Source organism: Panthera tigris, chromosome F3 (assembly GCF_018350195.1).
Source record: "Panthera tigris isolate Pti1 chromosome F3, P.tigris_Pti1_mat1.1, whole genome shotgun sequence".
NCBI lineage: Eukaryota > Metazoa > Chordata > Mammalia > Carnivora > Felidae > Panthera > Panthera tigris.
Genome location: NC_056678.1, coordinates 64,598,569 through 64,606,577, shown reverse-complemented (window position 1 = coordinate 64,606,577; position 8,009 = coordinate 64,598,569).

The window sequence follows — 8,009 nt, the reverse complement described above, 5'->3', positions numbered from 1 at the left end:
AAAATTTAAATTTTCTCATTGACTTCTTCTTTTACCCATGAATTATTTAGAACAGTGTTGTTTAGGGGTGTCTGGGTGGCTCAGTAGGTTGAGTGTCCAACTTCGGCTGAGGTCATGATCTCACGGTCCGTGAGTTCGAGCCCCGAGTCGGGCTCTGTGCTGACAGCTCGGAGCCTGGAGCCTGCTTCGGATTCTGTGTCTCCTTCTCTCTCTGCCCCTCCCCTGCTCACACTCTCTCTGTGTCTCAAAAATAAATAAACATTAAAAAAAAAAAAAAAGAACAGTGTTGCTTAGTTTCCAAGTATTTGGGATTCTCTAGGTATTCTTCAATTGTTGACATATAATTTAATACCACTGTGGTCAGAGAATATATTTTGTGTGATCTCATTCCTTTTAAATTTACCAAGACTTCTTTCATGGCCTAAGGTATGGTCTATCTTGGTGAATGTTCCTTGCACACTTGAAAAGCATGTGTATTCTGCTGTTATTGAGTGGAATGTTCTATAAATGTCAATCAGGTCAAGTTAATTGATAGTGTTGGTCAAGTCCTTAAATATCTTTACTGACTTTCCGATTTTTTTGTCCTATCAATTATTGAGACATAAGTATTGACACTTCTGACTATAATCATGGATTTGTCAATTTCCTTACAGTTCTATCAGTTTTTGCTTCGTGTACTTTGACTCTCTGTTATTTAGGTACATAAGTGCTTCCAATTACGTCTTCTTTAAAAAAAAAAAAAAAAAGAAGATTTTAAAGCAATCTCTACAACCAACTTGGGGCTTGAACTCACAACCCCGAGATCAAGAGTCACATTCTCTACCGACACAGCCAGCTGGGTACCTCTCAAATCGTCATGTCTTCTTGATGAATTGACTTGTTTATCATTATGAAATGACCCTCTTTATTCATGGTAATACCCTTTGCCCTGAAATCTACTCTATCTAGTTTTAATATAGCCATTCTAACTTCATCTTGATTGGTGTTAGCATGATATATATTTTTCCATCCTTTCACCTTTATCTTTTCATGGTTTATAGTTAAAGGGGTTTCTTGTGGGCAGCATATAGTCAGATACTGCTTTTATAATCCAACTGGCAAACTCTGCCTTTTAATTGGTGTGTTTAGACCATTCACGTTTAATGTAATTATTGATATGGTTGGGTTTAGATTTTCCATCTTGCTGTTTGTTTTCTCTTTGTACCATCTGTCCTTTATTCCTTTTTTCTTTTAATTGGTGTGTTTAGACCATTTTAATTGGTGTGTTTAGACCATTCACATTTAATGTAATTATTGATATGGTTGGGTTTAGATTTTCCATCTTGCTGTTTGTTTTCTCTTTGTACCATCTGTCCTTTATTCCTTTTTTCTTCCTTTCAGCCTTTTACTGAATGATGTAAATAACTGAAAGTCCAAATATAAAATATGGTAAGAGAGGTTCAGAGAAAGATTTGGGATCTTAGAGAAGGGAGAGATTAGATCAGACTGGTGGTGTCAGGAAAGGTTTAACAGAGAAAATATCATTTGAACTGGACCGTGAAATATTTTGGATAAAGGTGAGGGGGTTGGAAGGGCACCATATTGAGGGAGTAGGGTGAGCAAAGAGGATGGAGGTAGGAAAGTATGTGTTTGGTTCAGGGAAAAATGGATTATCCAGATGGCCAGAGGAAGAGCGGCAAGAGAAGATATGGAGGGTGCTTGTGTTATTGCCAGCTTCCTTTGGACATCCCCACCCTGATGGCCTCCAGGCATCTAGGACACCTGTCAAATCAAACACATTATTTGCCTGCGAACCTACTCTCTCTCACTAGCCCATAATTTGATGCGTGGCATCACCATTTTCCTTGATATCTATACCAGAAGCCTCTGAGTCATCTTAAATGCCTCTTTGTCCCTCCACTGTACCCATCCCACCCACAGGTCACCTCTCAAATTTGAACTTTCCTTTCTAACTCCTCCCCACCCCCCACCCCCCGCCCCAGTCTTGGAGCCAGCACTTACTGCTTCTTGTTCTTGTATTCTCTCTTCCTCTCTCTCTTCCCAACTACCACATTAGCCTTCTCACTGGTCTCTCCATTTCTAGATTCTTCCTTCACACCATCTTTCGCACAGCCACGAACTCCCTCTCACCCCTGAAAGTGGATGTGAAATTCTATATGTGTGGTTTTTTTGTTTTTGTTTTTTTTTTTGGTGGGGAACTTTCATCAAAGTCTCAAAGACAGCAGCAGTCTACAGAAAGCTAAGAGAGACCGTCCTGTTCTTTATTTCAAACAATTAATGCTCTGTGAATACAGGGCCGTTGACAGACTACTGAACGAGACGTCAGGAGACCTAGGTTCCAGCTCTGGTGCCTCTACTAATTAGTTGTACCATTTGAGGGCAAGGTGTTTTCCTGCAGCTTTTCCTTGTCCATAGAATAGAGAAAGATCCCTTCCAGTCTCAAAATGTTATCATTCTATTACTTACAAGTAGATTCCTTCAACATCAAATATTCCACTCAGGCTCTTCTCCTCTTTTCTGTTCCTCTAGACAAACATTTACTGTTGTGTACCATTCACTGAGCTAAGTTCTGCGTTTAGAAAATAAATAAAGCCCTGTTTCTTCCACTTCAGAAGCTCACAGACCAGCTGGGCAGACAGATATGTAAATAAGAAATTACCATACAGTGTCGTAAAATGCAGAGCTTTGGGAGCACAAAGGAGGCCCTCTGGGGGAGGGGCATCTAACTTTGCTCGGGGAAAGTTGGAGAGGCCTCAAAGAGGGACCACAGCTGAGTCTTGAAGGGTGAACAGAATTTTCTAAGCAGAGGAGGAGGATGACATTTCAGGCAAAGGAAACACCATATGAAGGTACAGGGAAGCGGTCATGGGAGTCCTGAGTTGGCAGAGTAACCCATTCATGAGGAAAGTTTGAATGTATCTATGTTGACTTTTGGGCTTTGAATGCACAGAGGGTAACAGGAGAGAAGGCTGGAGGGGGAGAGGGAGTCAGGTACTTGAGGCCCTTCCTCACACAGAGTGTCAAGAAGGTTTGACTTCATCTTGCAGATGGTGGGGAGCCGTTGGGTTGTTCTAGGCGAGGGAGTGACCGTCAGATTTCTCTTTCAGAAACATCACATTGGCAAGGCAGGGGAAGGTACATCGGTAAGGGAATGATACACGTTTGGAAGTGAGAAAGGTCTGAAAAGGCCAAGGGGGTGGGAGTGGAGGGAAGAAAACGTGTTCCCTTTAAACCTATTACACCCAAAGAAAAGCCAAGTTAAAATGTCCATCAGGAATGGATAAAGAAGTTGTGGTTTATATACACAATGGAATACTACTTGGCAATGAGAAAGAATGAAATATGGCCCTTTGTAGCAACGTGGATGGGACTGGAGAGGGTTACGCTGAGTGAAATAAGTCATACAAAGACCGATACCATATGTTTTCACTCTTTTGTGGATCGTGAGAAACTTAACAGGAGGGGAGGGGAAGGAGGAAAAAAAAAGTTAGAGAGGGAGGGAGGGAGGCAAACCATAAGAGACTCTTAAAAACTGAGAATAAACTGAGGGTTGATGGGGGGTGGGAGGGCAGGGAAAGTGGGGGATGGGCACTGAGGAGGGCACCTTTCCGGATGATCACTGGGGGTTGTATGGAAACCAATCTGACAATAAATTTCATATTAAAAATAACTAACTAACTAAATAAATACGTTAGGATATATCCGTAAAATGGGGGGAAATGTCCATCAGGATGCTGGCAACATGAGATCTGGACTTAGGAACACTGATAAGTACGTACTGATGGAAGCCACGAGACAGAATGAGAGTCTTCTGGGGGAGCATGTGAGGTGAGAGTAAAGGGGCCAAAGCCTGAGTTCTGGGAAATATCAATATCTGAAGTCAGGAGGAGGGGAGATCGAGAGGATGACTGGGATCCAAGGAGCCAAGGAGTGAAGAGAGGAGGGAGGACGGTGGTGAGGAATCTACTCTTCCAAGAGGGTGGAATGAGAAGGAGGAGAGAAGGAGGGTTGCAGCAAAGGGAGCCTTACAGAGGGGAGGTGCCTATTTTTACTTAGTTCTGCCAGCTGGGCATGGATGAGCCAGGAGGCCTAAGTCAGACGCAGGAGAGACAGATGGACGTAGGAAAGGACAGCATCTAAGGCGAACCTGGAGGAAGTAGTCCTTGGCAAGGGAGGTGGGGCATTTATTCTGCCGAGGAAGAAGGAAGGGAATCAGAAAGAGTCTGACTTAGCGGTTCTCACATTAGAATCGCAGAGGTAACTTAAAAAAAAAATGCCGATGGCTGGGTGCGCCTCGGAAGTCTCTGGTTTAATTACTCTGGGATGGGTCCTGGGCATTCGTATGTTTTCAGAGCTTCCCAGGTGATTAAAATCTGCAGTCAAGGTTGAGAACCACGGGTTTAATTGTAGGTAACCTTGTAGATTGGTGATAGCGGGATGGGATTTGAGGAAGCTCACGCTTGATACAGGTTGGATGACAGGGGATGGCAAAGGGTTGGGACAGGTGAGGACTAGGGATAGAGAAGGGAATTAGAGGGAAAGGGAAGTAACACCGATGTAGTGACTTTTACGTGCCATTCACGGCAAAACGAATGAGGCTCGGTTTTGCTTCTCAAAGAGATCAGGAGCTCCGTGAAGACAGAGACACCTCACAACAACCCTGTGGCAGCACAAAATTCTTAACCAGCGGAGGAGTTTTGCTATTTTGTTCCCTTTCTCACTGAAAGTGAAAAAAAAAAAAAGTCACTCGTTTCACGGTAGAGACTGGGTCTGGAAATACTTCTGCAAGCATGGAGGGTAGCCTTTCCAGGAACGTGGGTGCTGCTGAAGGAGCTCTGATTATCCTGGGAGATAGAACCGTTCCCAGTTGTATCAGCAGGGATGTACCATGATAGTAGGTCTGGCTGGGATGTGGGCATTACTGGGGCCACCTGTACCCGGGGGTTGGAGAAACTGTTCCTCACTCCCACGGAAGGGCTTTGATGGCCATCCCACTAGCTGCGAAGCTTCTGGGTTTAAGCAAGGTACAGAGGAGACCCCTTTCTCAACAGTGGTGCCTCGAAAAGGCCCAACTTTTCACCAGAGCGGAACACCTGATGTTGGTGGCCGGGCTCTGGGCCTGACTTCCGGGAACAGTTTCATCTGTACCAGAAGCAGGCCCTCTCTCTCAGCTGGGACATTTTCCCTTAGAGAGTGTCCATTGCTACTTTATGAACCTTTTGCATCCTCCGTGGAGGAGGACCAGGACCAGGGCTCCTGAGTGGCCTCTGGTCAGCCTGTTCCATTCCTACTGCCTCAGGCCCTCGAGGCGGTGGGGAAATGAAAGAACTTTTACTGAGGGCCCTGGCTTTTGGGGCAGAGCCCCCTCCTTGAGCCAGATTCCAGAAAGCACTAGGAATCTTCTGAGGTACATAACAAAGAGGGGGAGTTGGGCTGGGAATTGACTGGGGCATGATGGGTATGTATGTGGAGGGGTTCCTGCTGTTACCCTTATTAGTCCCATTCTATAGACACAGGAATTGAGCCTCGAAGAAATGAAGAAACTTGCCCGTGTCCTCAAAGCTAGGAGCTGTGCAATCTGTTCCACTCCTTCAGGCTCCTGCCCTCCCTCTGTCACTGAGGGTTGGGCCCCTTGGGAAAATCCCAGCTGGATGTCACTTCAGTGTCGTCTTCTCTCCTAAAGAATTAGGCTAAGGCTAAGGGGTGGCTCGGTTCAATGAAGCATCTGACTTCAGCTCAGGTCATGATCTCAGGGTTCGTGGGTGTGAGCCCCACGTCGGGCTGCTTTGGATTCTGTGTGTGCCTCTCTCTCTCTCCCCACCCCCCCCCCCACTCCGCTCATGCCCTGTCTCTCAAAAATAAATAAGCTTTAAAAAAATCAAAAATTAGGGGCGCCTGGGTGGCGCAGTCGGTTAAGCGTCCGACTTCGGCCAGGTCACCATCTCGCGGTCCGTGAGTTCGAGAGTTCGAGCCCCGCGTCAGGCTCTGGGCTGATGGCTCGAAGCCTGTTTCCGATTCTGTGTCTCCCTCTCTCTCTGCCCCTCCCCCGTTCATGCTCTGTCTCTCTCTGTCCCAAAAATAAATAAAAAACGTTGAAAAAAAAAATTAAAAAAAAAAAAATCAAAAATTAAAAAGGAATTGGGCTAGGTCCCTTGGGCCCTAGGATACGCGGGCCTCCTCTTTGGAGCGCCCATTTCTTCCCTCTGTGAGTTCAGGATGTATGAAATCCAGATGGGCGTCCATTCTAGGGGTGACCATGGAGGGCAGTCCAGAGAATGGCTGCACGGGACACTTCGCAGCGGTTAGAGTGAATGTTGGACGTCTCCTCTGTAAGCCCGTGCTTTTGTTGCAGAGGCAGAACCGAAAGCCCCCAATTTCACCTTTAGAGAAGAAAAAGGAGAAACTGAGTTTATTCCAGGTTGATGCCTGACATCTGTTAATCCTGAAGCCTTATCTGTTGACGTCTTTGGTTTTGGCTTTAGGCGGGGCCAGTCTACAGAATTATCTGTAATTCCGGGGTCAGAAGCCCTGTTTCTGATTCTTCGGGCCCTTCTGAAGCTTGTGAAACAGGCTAGCATCATGTGAACATACCTTGCGTTAACCTGCTGGATAGTGAGCTAGCAGGGCAGCTGCGGGAGCCCCATCACTGGGTCAAGTTATACACTGGCCGCCTAGCCCTGGGGGTGTGCTCTGGGTAGGCCTGGGGACGCCTAAGCCTGCTCTACCTCCCTTTCCCCTTCCTAGCTTTCCTGCCACTTGTCCCTCAATAACTGCCCATGACAGGCACCACGCTAAGGAGTACCTGGCCCCACTCAGGGACTTGGGTACCGGAAGTAATGATTCTGCGTATTTCATGTAGTCTCAGTACTGAGTCACTTGCTCATGCAGGATGTGGATGGGTGGGGGGATGAGGAGAGGCAAGGGTTTGGGCAGAGGAGAAGGGAACTGCTGCTTAAGGTTTTCCATCTTTCAATGGTCCCAATGCGGATGAAGACGGCTCTTGTCCTCGTGGCTGGTTAGGTTAGAATGGACAATTGTAAGGGACGATAGGGCTCAGAGAAAACATTTCATCAGGGAGGAGCAAAACTCCCCAAATAAGTGAGGCACGGAGGCTGGGAATGTCCTTCCCTTTGGACTTCTGAATCACAGGGTTGGGCGAGAAGGTATCGGGCCTGAACACTGGAAGATGTTGAGATGGTGAGAAGGCCAGGACCTGCCCGTGGAGGTGTGACCGTGCTTTTGAAGTATTGTGATCCTAGGTAAGTGCTGGTTTGCACAGCAATAGGATAATATAATAATACTTCAAGGTTTCGCTCGCTCCAAAGGGAAGGACTTCCCACGTTTATGATGGGGGAGACTCTTGGTGGGGTTCAGAGCAACTGCCCCACTTCATGAACCCTAACTGGTTCTGTGGAGTGCTCCGAAGCAGAAATGCCCCAATTATGTGGGGGTATTTTGTGATACCCTAGAATCCCTGTAGAGTACCCCGACTCCGAGGTATCTGAAGCCAAGGGCCCGCCTGCCTGGGGTTGGGGACCTGATAGGCCTTTGGAGTTTTCCTGGGAGAAGGGCCCCCTCTCCCCTTCCTCCAAGCTCCCAGGGCCTGCGCCTCCCCCGCCCTTGCTCCCCCAGGGCACGGTTCCCTTTGTAATTAATCCCAGCACTCAAACCAGGAGGGGAGGGAAAAAGTGTTAATGAGGGAGCGTCCCGTACTGACGGGGCGGTTGCCGCTCGCAGCTAGAACCCAGAGTAATTAAATTATTTTTGGTAGCGAGGGGGATGCGGTGGTGCGGGTGTCAGGGAAATCCCCGTATGCACGGGAAGCGGGGAGCGTCTCCCGCCACTAATTAACATCAGAAATGACTCTCCCTTCTCGCAGCCCTCGTGGAGGGGAGGGGAGTGCGGGGGGGAGAGGAAATCGATCTTTCCATTTCCCAGACCGGACTCCGCGTAGCCGGGTCCGTGGCCCGCAAGAATGCACACCTCCATCCCCGGAGGTCTGGGGACTC